This window comes from Falco naumanni, chromosome 9, assembly GCF_017639655.2.
Source record: "Falco naumanni isolate bFalNau1 chromosome 9, bFalNau1.pat, whole genome shotgun sequence".
NCBI classification, from domain to species: domain Eukaryota; kingdom Metazoa; phylum Chordata; class Aves; order Falconiformes; family Falconidae; genus Falco; species Falco naumanni.
This window is the reverse complement of record NC_054062.1, coordinates 4505239-4518712: the sequence shown is the minus strand read 5'-3', so window position 1 is coordinate 4518712 and position 13474 is coordinate 4505239. Positions and strand designations below refer to the sequence as shown.

The following is a 13474-nucleotide window of genomic DNA, read 5'->3' as shown; positions in this document are numbered from 1 at the left end:
GCTGGGGAAAGCAGAATCGGAGCAGGAAGAAAGCAAAGCGAGTTGCTGAAGGCCCCCAAAACAAGCTGGGGCACTGATGGAAGGAGGACTTGATTTTTTTTTTTTTAGGTGCTTCTCGCTGCTGGTGTCTCCCCAGATCTCAGTGCCATGGATGCATTTTATCTTGCTGTGGCTTAACCCAGCTGGCAGCTGGGTGTCGTGCGGCTGCTTGCTCCCCCCACCCCGGTGGGATGGGAGGAGAATTGGAAAAAGGTAAAACCTGTGGGTTGAGGTAAGAAGACTTTAATAACTGAAACAAAGTAGATAATAATAATAGTAATGAAGAAGAGAGGGAGAGAGAGGGATAACACCCAAGTGACACAATACAACTGCCCACCCCCTGCTGACCGATGCCCAGCCGGTCCCCCAGCAGCGATCGGTGGCCCCTGGCCAGCTCCCCCCAGTCTCTATATGGAGCATGGGGGTCTGTGGTATGGAATAGCCCTGTGGCTAGTTCGGGTCAGCTGTCCTGGCTCTGCTCCCTCCCGGCTCCTTGTGCCCCTCCTCACTGGCAGAGATGGGAAACGGAGAAGTCCTTGGCTCGGGGTGAGCACGACTTCGCAACAACTAAACCATCGCTGTGGTATCAACGCTGTTCTCGCGCTAAATCCTAAACGCAGCACTGTACCAGCTACTGGGGAGGACATTAACTCTATCCCAGCCAAAACCAGGACACCTCCCCAGCCCTCCACCAGCATCCCAGTTCCCTGCTGTGTGATGTGATGCAGGAATTACCACATGAAGTTGTCGGCTATGTGCTGTGGGAAGACGGACTGGGTGGTGGCAAGGATGGCTGAGGGGGACAAAGTGCAGTTCCCCCCCCAAGTGCCACCTTGCAGCAGCAGCCCATGCCTGGAGCTGCCGCCTCCTGCTGTTTCCAGGGCTACAGGAGGAAGGAATCACTCAGGATACCAAACTGGAGGGAAGGCGATGACTAGGCAAATGTCAGAAATGCTTACTCTGGAAACCATGCTGTGTCCTCCCCGCACCTTCCCTGGTTGGAGCTTAACACTGTCTAGACGATGGTCTGCTCTGTGCAAACTCTCAATTAACGTAATGCTGATAGACTGGGAAAGTGCTCAGGGGTCCTTCTCCGCCTTGATGCTGGCGGGTGCAGCCCCAGAGCTGCAGGTGATTTAGTGGAGGGTGTGTCACAGTCAGGAGGGGAACTGAATGGGCAGAGAGCAGAGCTGGCTACTACCAGCCCCCTAAGATTTAAACCCAGTGAAACGTGAAGCATCTCCTCCTTAAAAATCACAGGTTAAGCAAGAGAGGCATATTGTAAAAAGGAAACAGCACATGGAGTGAAGCGGTGACTTGTCTTGCTCACTTGATGATTAAACTCGTCAGATCTTAAAGCCACTCTTGCTACCCCTTGCTGAACCCAACTCATACATTTTGGACACCAGAGATCACCAGCACAGCTTTTGGTTTCTTCTTCTGTGCTTGTGCTTTTCTCTCTGTTGCCTGTAGAGGTAAGCCTGGGATGATTTACCTCCTAACGAAACACTTAACTCTGGTGCTGAAAAGCTAGGGGGGGATTTCTGGACCATTTCACAGCAATAGGCTGCATCACCAAAAAGCATCTGATGCTGTTGGCCTACATCCCAAAGTCCTCGGTGCTATATTCTTGTGTGCTGCCTTGTCAGAAAGCTGCTGTGGACTGCAGGATACTTCTCGCCTCTCCTGCAGCTGTCTAAGAAATTCCCCACAGATGTCTTTCTCGCCTGCCCCATAATTCAGGTCTGTCTTCATGTCACGGGGAAAACTTGCCGCAGCAAATCAGCGGCGCCAACGAACATACAGTCTTCTCTGCTGGATGCTGCTGTCTGCTTGTATTTCAGATGGCTGCAGCACACGGGCAGACTCATCTGCCTGGTCAGTGGAGTAAAATGAAGCTCCGAAACCCACGACTGATGCAAGTGTAACCTCCCCTGGAAAACTGCAACATCCATCTTTGCTCTGCTGGCTTGTAACTGCCCGATGGGCCCAAAGGGACTGCTCTGGAAATCTGAAAAACACAAACATTTGCTGCTGTGCTGGGACCTGAGATGTCAGCTTTCAGCCCAGAGCATGTATTTTTTAATGGCTGGATTATACAGCCCAGAAATGTTGAGCTTATGATGAAAATGCTGCCAGACTTTTTATCTGCAGCAATTCCAGTGTTCTTAACAGCCCAGTGGAGAGCAAAAGCCTCCGTTATCTGAACTGCCGATTAATTTAAGCACATTCCCCTGTCCCGTTATAAAGATGTCACTTCCCTGCACCAGTGACATTGCTGTGGCCTCTGAGGTCCCACAAGCGCTGCTCGGTGGGACCTGGTGGCACTGCCCTCTTGCATTGCTGACTAGTAGGTGTCTGCGCTCGTGTTGGCTTTGGCAGGGGGGTTATCATGCTCTGGTGGGTGAAAAGGGATGGGCAGGTTGGGGAAAGAGTGGGCTATGGCAGCGTGGGGAGGAGGATGAGGAAAGCAGGACTGGCAAACCAACGCTGGGAGGGGGCGTGTTTTATATTGGCGTCGGGGTGATCCTTGCAGGTATTCGGTGTTGCCTCCTGAGCGTGCCGAAGCTGTGATGCGTTCTTGGGATGTGTTGATTCCAGACCAGTGTGTACCTGGGTGCATCTAGTTAATTAGACTGCATAGGCAACAGGTTGCTGCTTCTCCAGTTTTTTCAGTTTAAGGACATTGGTGGTTTTTGACTCCTGTGCAAAGTAGCTGAGCACTACTGCTCTCTGACAGGCGCTTCCAGTCATGTCCTACAGAGGTTAACTTCAGCCAAACATCCCCCTCTTGCCTCACATCTGCCAGCAGGCTGCTGCACCCTCTGGTAAGCTGCTTCTGGGTCCCTGTTTCCCCAGCTTTGCCAGTGGGGATCTGGTGTGGTAGCTCCATTTGACTCAACCAGAGCAAGAGCAGCGTTGTTTTAAAAGAACAACAAAACCCCCTTGTTGAGCCATTGCATTGGTATGGGCTTAGTCTGAGTGGGTACGACCTGGTGATTGACTTCCTAGAAAATCTGGGTGAGGGTAACTTGCATACCATGGTTCTAACAGCTGAGCGTTGCCAGAAGAGACTTTTGAATTAAGCCTTAAAAGTTTCTGGGAAGCCAAAACGTATTGTGTTGTGGTTGCACCATGCTGGGCAGAAACAGCTCTTGGAGGCTGCTGTGCTGCAGACAGCGCTCGCCTGGGACTGCGCCGATCCCTGTTGGCTGCAGAACCTGAGTTTTATCTATTATCTATACAAACTAGGGAAAAGAGGGGGTTCATCTGTCACGTTCATGAAATACTGTTCCCCAAGCACCAAGCATAGGAGCTGATATAACTAAATTATCCTAAAAAACAGAAGGGGGGAAGCTACAATTTTTGTTTGCAGTATGGAAGGAATAAATTCTTTCTTGTGTCCACAGCCCAGCTTGCAACAGGTTTAAAGCACGGTACAGATGGCTGTGCAATTATTGCCAACATCTACTCATTATATTAGATAAGGCCCAGGGTTTATTTAGCAGAAGCAGATGGAGGGAATACACAATATTTTAGATGTCTTGGCAAACTGTGTTTTCCTCAGAACAACATTGCATGTTTACTGTGATAGTCCTGGCCAAAAAAAAAAAAAAAAAAATTCTAAGGAGAATGATGTCTTTTGGGAGTGAAAATGAGGTGTGCATTAAAGTGTTATTATATTGCAAGTCTTATGTTATCTGGTGCCTTAATATTAATCCCTGTGACAAGAGGAGAGCTTCAGCTTTTATATGAAAGTGTGTATTTCCTGTGGCTCATACACTAAAGCTTGAAAGCGTGACCCCAGCTGCCTACAAAAGCTGAGGAATTGCAAGACAAAGAGAGAGCCCTATTATTATTATTTTTTGCATGGTCTCTTGGCTGTTAATCCAGCCTTGTTGATTCTGGGGCTGCCTGCTTGTGTGACCTGGCGATACAGCATCTCTCAGCAAGGGGCACCTGCTGCAGGCTGAAAAATGCTTGGGGTTTGGGTCCTTTGAGGCAGCAGGTTTGGACAGGAGGTGCATGGGGAACATACGTGTCTCTGCTTGCTCAGAGCATTCATAGGCAAAACCTCCCTCAGAGACCACTGACCCGGGTGACAGTGTCCCCTGACTATCTGTGACATGGCTAGGAGCAAACCCCCTGGCCAGCCTCCCTCCAAGGGTAGGAAACCCAGCTCTGTACCTGCTTGCAGAGGTCCCAGATAGCCTTCCAGTCTTTGTCTTTCTCCAAAACCTGGGATGTCAGAGTAATTTCCTATAGGAACGTTTGCCAGAGATGGATGGCATGCAGTTTTCTTGCCTTGTTGAACTCAACTTGAACATCATCTACCTTGATTCAAGCTGTTGTCTGGAAGACACAGGGTGGCAGGTGAAGGTGAGGGAGTAAGTGCTGCCCCTAAGGGTGTAACAAGGTGGTGTAACATGGTAGTTGCTTGATCACATGGCCTGGAGGAGCAATCAGACATGGTGATGGGAGCAGGAACACATTAATAGTCAATATTTTACTATATTGTGGGAAAAAAGGAACAGGAACACTGGAAATTCTGGTTAAACTCTCTTGCTAGATTGGCTTGGTTCAGTTTGCGGGTGGTTTTGGGTCTCCAGTTAGTCAAGTGCACAGGTACATCCAGGCGTGGATGATGCTGATGATCCATTTTTGCCAGTTCTCATCCATCTGGCTGCACCAGTGAGGGCTTAGCTGGCCAAGTGCTGGAGAGGGAACCCAAGAAGTGTGCAAATGTGGCAGCACGAATTAACTAACTCTCTGCTCTTTACCTTCCCATTTGTTATATGAATCTTCTCGGTTATCATTTTGCATGACGTGTTTATCTTTGCTCATTATCTGCCCATCTCTCAGCTGTTACAGGATCCAGCGATGCAGTGCCAAGGTGGAGCGGAGGGAGGCCATCCCTCCCAGCACTCCCTCTGGAAACTAGTGTGTGGTTCAGCTGGTGGCTTGGTGGAAAAGAAAAGCCTGTGGTATAGAAAGGCCCACACAACAGTAACCTCGAAGCAGTCTCCTTTCTGTCCTGAGCAATATGTCCAGCACTGACAGATATTTTTCCTTGTCCTTTGCACCAGTCCCTCATTGACTGCTGCTCCCCGTCCTTCTCCAGCAGCACCACCAGTTCAGCACCCCAGGAGGGAAGGCTGAGCTCTTATTCTGACCCATTTTGTTTTGGTTTGCTTTTTCAGCTCTAGTGTAATCTGATAGCGATGGCATTTTCTGCTCAACTCATGAACAGCTACTTCTGGGGACTGGCCAAATGGAGAGGGTGATGTGGTTCTGGTTCCAAATAACACAGGCTCCATCACTGCTCCCAGGGCAATCTGGCACAGAGGCTTTTGTTGGGTGGGTCCTATGGGGAAGGAGGGTTGAGATGTGCTTTTAGTGACCTGGAACTCTTACCTCCTGCAGGGTCTGTGCTGCCCTGCTAGCCCACCTGGCAGAAAAATACATCCACCTACCAGCTGTCCCATGCTCTTTGCTCAATTCCAAGCTGCCAGCTAGCAGAGAGCAGCCACGCTCCTCCAGACTTTCTGGCACAGCCATGAAATGTAGTGTCTGGTTTGGGTGACGTTTTTCATGCAGACATGATTTGGGGCGTTGTATTTTTCAGGAAAACGACAGCTTTAAATCAAGTACAAAATATTTGCAGACATGACATCAATTGCTTTCACTAGAAAGGAATACATTAAAAATCAGAATACTTCATTTTAGAACTTGACAAATGGAAGAAACAATCCCAGATGATGTTTTGTTGTTCTCTCTTCCACCTCCTGCCAAGTGAAAATACTTGAAACATTTTGCTGACCCTGAAATCCCCCTCTCTTCTTTAAGAATCGTTTGCTACTGAGCTAACCCCCTTCATAGCTTGCCCAGGCACAAGAGGCCGTAGGGTGGGGGGTGTGACCCCAGATGTCTCCAGGAAAGTGCTTTGGGCTCCCAGTTCCTGCTCTCCATATCGTCTGATGCCAGGAACAAAATACTGGGATTCCCATTTCCAAGGACAGAAAGCAGCCATCTCTCCTTTGTAACGTTAATGTAGTGAGACTCAAGGTATGACCTACTTTCTAGCCACAATAAAGTGCAGGATGATTTTAACTCCTCAGTGCTCAGTTTTCCCAGCGTGAGCTCGCTAAAATATTTTAGACATATGCATTTTGCCGTCAGCCTTTATTGCTTATTGAGAATGAGCCACCTTTTCTACTCTGCGGTGTGGTATGTTCATGTCTTTCCTGCTTAGAAGCAACAAGGACTTATTTGAGCAATTGTCTCGTAACCAGAGTATCTTCCTTCATCCTGGGCAGAAGCCAAGCCCTCAGCAACCTGCACTCTGCAAAACCTCATTCGTTTTGTTCGAGTGTTGCACGCTGCTTAGGTGCTGTGTGTCTTGCTGTAGCGGAGGAGGATGTGTCTACAGATGCTCTTCTCCCTGGAGCCTGGCTCAGGAATTAGTCAGGAAAGTAGGTTGCTGGTGGTTTTGGGAGTGGGGGGAGCATTCTGCTCTCATTTTGTTGTGTCTCCTCCCAGGACTCTGGAGCATTTCTGCCATGCAAAGAGGAGGAGAGAGTTTGCATTCGTATCTGGGCAGCTCTGTATGCTGAAGGCTGGTGGTAAATTTAACGCTGGCTACAAAAGGCTCAGAAATGTGCTCGTTTGGTGTGACACCAAGGAATGAATTGGCTGTTTGTGCCTCTGAAGCAGTGCAACCCCGTACTATTGAATATTGTTATTTCCTTGGTATATTTTATTTTACCCTCTGTTTCCTTTGTGTTATAGCTAAAGACAGGCTTTTCTTTCACCATAGCGAGGCCGTTTTGATGGATACAGTGATTTTTGGCACAAACACATTTATCTGAGGAAGGGGATCAGTCTGAGTTGCTGTTCAGTAGGCTGGTATTAAGGAAAGGGTTGGGAGCCAGTACGTGGTGGTGTGGACGTGCTTTGAAGGGAAGCAGCAGGCTGAGACACAATCTGCAGGTATCTGCTTGGATGCTCAGACTTGGTGGTGGCCATCCAAAGGAGAGGCAGAGCTGGCAAGCTGGGTCCTTTCATTTGGGAGGGGCTGTGGACAGCTGGTGGGGAAGGCACCAGTGTGGAGTGATAGAGCCAACAGAAGAACCTGGTAATGCCATAAATTAAATGGTGCAATTAGCATGCCAGATCTACTTATCGGCTCAGACCTGGCGTTGACTCTGTCTCTTTGGTAGGCAAGATAAAGCTCGCACGCCATGAAATCAAGCTGAGAGAAAAGGGGCATCTTTCCAACTGCTCCTGTCACCCACCGCTTGCACACAGGTTTGTGCCGTGGCTGGGAGAACCAGGCAGCAGCGGGGCTGGCGGCCACGTCGCTGCAGTCCGAGCACAAGCCAGGCTTGCTGTGCGGAGCAAACCGGCTGCCTGCATCCGAGGGGCTGGCTGGCTCACGGGCACCCCTTGGCTGGCTGCCTCTGCTGCGCTGCCCTCAAGTCCCGGGCAAGGGAATCAGCCAGATCGTGTCACCAGCGTAAGGCTGAGCAGTGTGTGCTCTGGAGTTAGGAAGGTGAAAAATACTCGTTTTGATTTGCACTGCGGCTGAGGTGGCTCTCAGCAGACAGAGACCCACTACTCGCCGCATCCTTTTGCAGCTTTTAGTGTGTGCAACTGGTGTAGTTTCTCCCTGGGAGTCTTGCTCATTGGCTTCATCTGCTGCCAAGACTTTATCTGCTGCTGGTTGATACGTACAAGGAAACAGGGGCAAGTGATGCCCTGTTGCCACAAGTTGTCAGAGATCACGACACCGTGTCTTCCGTGGTGCTGCCTATTTGCCATTGATGCTCTGGTAGTCCTTGGAGGTCAGCACTGTGAGGACCTAATAGTTCTTCTTGCAAAGCCTCCAAAAGTACTCTGTTCCTTGTTCTCCCTCCCTAATTCATTTCATCATGACTTGCTGCTTTCCTCCTGCAGCTCCTCAACCCACTGCCTGGGTGCACAGACCTTGCAGTCCTTCGCTTGGGCAGCAGCTTCCCTGACAGCCAGTTCTGTCTTGCTGGCCACTTTCACTTGTCCCAGGCTCTCCTGCTGGTAGGTAGGTGGTTCCTGGCCATTGTGCAGGGCAGAGACTGGAAAAGTTGGTGTTTTCAAATAAAGACCATTAATTCAAGAGGCGGGATGTGCATGGTGAGGCCAGTGGTTGCCCTCTGTGGGGTGGTGTGCTTCTGGTATTCCTGATTCTGGAAAGTCTTGCCAGCTCCAGCCAGGAGCAGACTGTGTGCTGGTTTAGGGTCGTTCAGGAAAGCAGCAGGCAGAGCAGCCTCCCATGGCAAATGGTTTCAGGGGAAAAGAAAAGAAATGGAGAATATATATTTTTGTAAATTTTTAATGCTCTGCATATGCTGTTGAAGGGAAAATGCTGGTTAAAAAGCCCAGCTACTTCAGATGAATTTTACAGGATTTTTTTTTTTTTTTTTTTAGGGAGACGAATCTTTTCCATAGAATCTCTCATTTCAAAACAATCATTTCTTTCCACTTAATTTTTACTGTAAAATTCTCAAGTGCTGCCACAGTGGCATAGGACCAGAAGGTTCCCTTGGATTGCTAGCTACCATGAACACCACGGCAGTGATCCTGGTGGTGGCAGCTCCCATGGGGTTGGGGTCCTTCTCCATCCCATAAGCAGCAGAGGAGAAACCGGGAAGGAGCAGGTGGGAAAGGATCACAGCTGGCAGGTAGCACAGATGGAGGCAACGGTCAGCCCACTGGCTGCCCATGGGAGGGAGAAAAGTCTTGAAGCTACTCAGCCAATACTTACTAAGGTATTTATTTTATTTATTTTTCCCACTGGTTTCCATTTCCTGGGGGTCACTGGGGCTTGTTAAAGATCAGCAGCCTGTGCCTAAAGTCGGGATGGGGATGATTTATTGGAGTTTTCTGTGCTCCTGCATCTGTCATGGTTTTGGGGGCGATGCTGTTTAGGTGGGGTGAATCTGTGGGTAGGAAGTGATAGCTGCTATTTCTTTTCCTAAGACAGTTGCTGTGCTGCTGGCTAGGTTTATCTGTTTTTGAGGGAAGCTGTCTGGTGCGTGTTCAGTCTTTCTCCTAATCTCATGGAAGAGATTGATCCACTTCTTAGGAAAGGGTGCTTGGGATAAGGTCTCTGAAAAAGGCGCTGTTTCCACATACTTTCTAGGACTAGAATATAATAAATAGCAAGTTTACATTAAAAATGCCTATAATTTATGCCTGTGATTCCTCCTTTAGCAGAACCTGCCCTGGCACCAGTGTTGTACAGTGGCAAGATCCCCTTGGAAGCGTTAATCATTCTCAGTTATTCATCGTGCTGCTTTTTGCTGTAGCTGTACGTTATCTGCTCACAAGCAGACATGCTGAAGCTGCTGGACTTGCAGCCAGGTCCAGTTCTTTCCTGCACGTCTCATGCCACCTCCATTGTGATTTATAGGCAGTGATGCCAGGAGACCAGGCGGAAAATGTGCTCCATCACCTGCAGATATGTGTGTGTCGAGTGTGGCCTCCCTGGCTGCTCTTTGAGAGGCCGGACCCAAGGTGTGGTTGCTCTTATAAGCAGAGATATGTATAGAAACCCCTGTATTTTTGATCATCTTGGCTCTCGCTCAGAACATCTCCTGTTTTTCTGTTCCTCCTCTTCCTGCCTTGGGGGAGATGCAAAGCACCTCTGCCACCTGCTCCCTGAGATATCATCTGGAAAAGCTGAAATAAATCCACTAAAAGGCCATTAAGGTGGGAGGAGGACAAGTTGGGGATGATCCTGAGGAGCAGGGCTTTTCCCCACTCCATCCCTCAGGATTTAGAGATCTGGGGCTAAGCTTGAAGGAGTTTCAAGGCAATTTCTTTGGTCAGAGCTTCAGTCAGGAGATTTGTTATCGGGCAGTTCTGAGAAGTGCAGTGCTGTACGACAGCAGGTCTGGCTAAATCAGTACACAGAAATCCCGAGCTCTGAGGTACTTTAAGAAATGGATTGCTAATTATTTATGTTAGCATAATGTTCAGGAAAGGAACTTTCCCTTCGTTCTTCGCTTTCTTTTATACCCAAAGGAATAAGCTGCTTTTATAATTTATTCCAGGCTTTGCTAGAACAAAAGTTGTCAAGCATTTCTCACAAATCCGACCTCTGTCTCTGGGAACAGGTGTCAGTCAGAGCTTGTTGATGGAGGGGGTGATGGAGAAAGCAGCATTTCACCAAGATGAAAGCTTGGAGTGGCCATGAAAGCGAGGAGTGCAGTGGCCCTGAGCACTGCTGGGCTGGCAGGATGCATGCCCAGATCTGCCACAGCAGCATCTGAGCAAGAAAGATTTGGTGGCTGGCCATCCTGCTCTTAAAAAAGGCAAATTACATGGAAGAACTTATTTAACGAGATTTTGTTGTACTTAAACACTTGAAATGCTATCAAAGACAACTTCCTACCAAATCCCAGTGTTTCTGTTCAGCCTGCTAGCAGATCAAGCTGTTCTTTGTGAGGTTATCTCCTAAAAATCTTCTCTTTTTTCCTATTTTTTTTAACCTTTGGTAGCTGATTTCCTCTTCCGGCACTGGCTCACCCACCACCTCTGCTTTGTTCTCAGCTGTTCGCTTGCAGCCAGGGATGCTTCGCCAGGATTGTCAGGACATGCTTGTCAGCCTGTTCCTTTGATCTCTCTGTTTCTCTTACTTTTAATGATAATTTCCCACTTGTTCTGGCCTAACTCACAGTGGCTTCTGCGAGCTTTCAGCTGGAGTGGGGGAAAAAGTAAAACAGAAAGAAGGCACTTAGGCAAATGCCATCAAGTTAATTAAAGCTTTTTCTTCACTGGGGCGTTTTTCCATGCATGTCTGTGAATGGTTTAGGGGAATGGACTGCTGAGCAGCTGTAAATTAACTTTGGTTTTGTAGGGAGAGCAGGCACCATCTCCGCCCTGGCACGGCTTCCCCCCACCGAGCCGCTTTGCTGGGCTCCAGCTGCTGAGAGCTGCCGCGGGTCCTTTGTGCCACCCCATGTGCCAGGGCTCCTGGAGTGGACACTGACCCCACAGCACTTCTAAAAGCCCTGGGACCCTCTTTCCCCTGGTTCCACTGTTCGGAGAGCCTGTCTGGGGCAGCAGAGCGATGGTTGTGAGCAAGCAGTGCAAGAAGGCTGCAACGTCCAGCCCTCCCCGCTCCAGCTGGTACAGAAAACCTGTTGGATGCCCCCCTGGGTTTTCTCATCACCTGCCTCGTTTACCTGCAAGGCTCAGATGTGGATTTTTAGACCTAGAGAGCTACCACCTCATCCCATTGCTTTTCTGTTTCTTACGTGAAAGGTGGCTTTGTTTAGGATGCAGCTGTATTTTTTTTTTTTTCCCTCTCTAGGCAAACTCTGGCCAGGGTTGTGTTGTTTTTCAGGAGCGGCTGATTCGTGGACAGATGTAGCAGTGGCAGCTCAGCTGTGCGGTCATAGATGGTTTTAATGATTCAGCTGTGATTTGATATGATCCATGGACCAGCTCTCCAGTCATGGGAGATGGTGGGCTGTAGGGTGCCCCACGTAGGTTAGCTACAGTGGGTTCCCACAGTGCCAGTGATGTGGCAATTAAGGAATGATTAGGGGTTTTGACTGGGGAGGTGGAGAGGCTGGTGTTGCCATGGTTTGAGTAGGCTGGTTTTAGCATCAAGCCTATTAGGAAGACAAGACTGGAATGAAGACCTCCAGCTACTGGAACGTTTTACTGGCACCATGGGACTAATTGATGGTGTCCCCTGTTTGCTCCCATTTTGTCTATGAATTTAGAAACATCAAAGATGAATGTATCAAGCACCCCTCCTCTCAGCTTGTACTAGGAACGAGGGCTCTGCCTGATGACAGCACGAATCCATCTTAGCTCACTTGAGACTAATTGTGCCGTTAGTAGCAACATCCAAGCTGGATGTTTAAGATTATCTTTTGACTTGAAGTGCCTGTGCTATTCCCAGGCTGCAGAGGTTTATAAGTGAGCATTTAAGTTGTGAGGATGGATGGAAGGGAGGAGAGCAATGAAATAGTTGGCATGGGTGCAGAAGACTAAATTAGAAGTCTCTGCATGTGATGGTTCTTGGTTTAAATTGTCTCCCGTTGCTTATGCTCAAACAGCATTGACAGAGCTGATGTAATGTGAATTTTCTGGTTGTGAAAATGTAGGAACAGGTGTCCTATAGAATAGATACTCTGCTCCTCAGGTCCTGGCTTGCTGCTGCCTCTCTTGCCATCCAACATCTCAGCGTGGGTTTTTCCTGATCTCCAGCACCTCCTGCTGATGGAGTCTGGCCCTTTCCGCACAGCAATGCTGATCCTGCTCTTCCCTGGCCCATGCTTGGCAACAGTGCTAAGTCAGTCAGTAAGTCAAGGACAGGGTTTTCATCTGAGTGTAGCTGTGCTGTGAGTGCTCCCAACACAGTCGTGTCCTCTGCTGCTGAATTTGCCAGACATATTATGTATTATATAGGAAATCAGTGTGTCTTGTTTTGAAAAGCTTGGCTTTTTCTTGTATTTTTTTTTTATGGTAGCTGGCCATTTTGTTGAATGCTCAGCAGCCTGTTACCAGGAACTGAGAAAAAGGGCACCTGGGCAGGCACAGATAAATCACAGGTGTACGCTGTGGGTGCTCTGCACCTCGGAGCATCTCTGTGCTCCGGCATGGGATGCTTGCTGTGTCTGGGTGCTTAATCCCCAGGGGACTGCCTGGGATTCACTGCCCACGCCTGGCAGCCTCCTTCCAGCTCTGCCTGTGGCCCATGGCACCTCTGGAATCCTGCTTTCCAGCCAGGTTTGCAAGTCCCTCTTGCTGCTGTAGCTTTTGGGGAAGGCTTGGCAAAGTGAGCGGTTATGGTCCCCACTGGCAGCGCTTTCAGCAGTTGCAGGTAACAAAGCACTGGCAGCTTGTACATTTGGTGTGTACTGGGGTGGCTGGGGGCTTGCAGACCCCACTGGTGAACTGGTTGCTCAGCCACTTCCACCTTGGTAGAACTGCCTGGGGACAAACCTGGTAAAATCCAATGGCAATTGCTTACAATCACGTTAAATGGTGCAGTCAATGGGGAGCTGGTGAGAGGTGTTTGGCTCTGAAGTAACTGTGTGGTTGGCTTGTGTTAGGGGAGCCCGGTCTCAAATTAAGAATATTTTTGTTGAAGCATCATAGCAAGTGCTGCAGTAATTAACGAACACAGTTTTGCCATGCTCTCTGTAGGTAGCTTGCCTCACAGGGTCTTCGCTTAAGGAGTTTGCATCACTGTGACTTGTGGACACTGTGACAATATTTCTTCCTTTACTGTGCCCTAAACCAGTGAAGACATTTCATTTTTCTATGCAGAGCACTTACATTTTTAAGAATCATTCTGCTTTGGGAGCTGTATTTCTTATCAGAGTTACTGCAGTGTATCAGAAGAAATACTTGCATCCAGTTCTCTGGATATTCTCCT

General features: G+C 48.8%; 1 protein-coding gene across 1 annotated transcript in view; it reads left to right on the top strand.

Annotated features, from left to right (window-relative positions):
• Positions 1–13474, top strand: part of LOC121093624 (voltage-dependent N-type calcium channel subunit alpha-1B-like) — a 301786-nt gene that overhangs the window by 90770 nt on the left and 197542 nt on the right. The window lies entirely within an intron of this gene.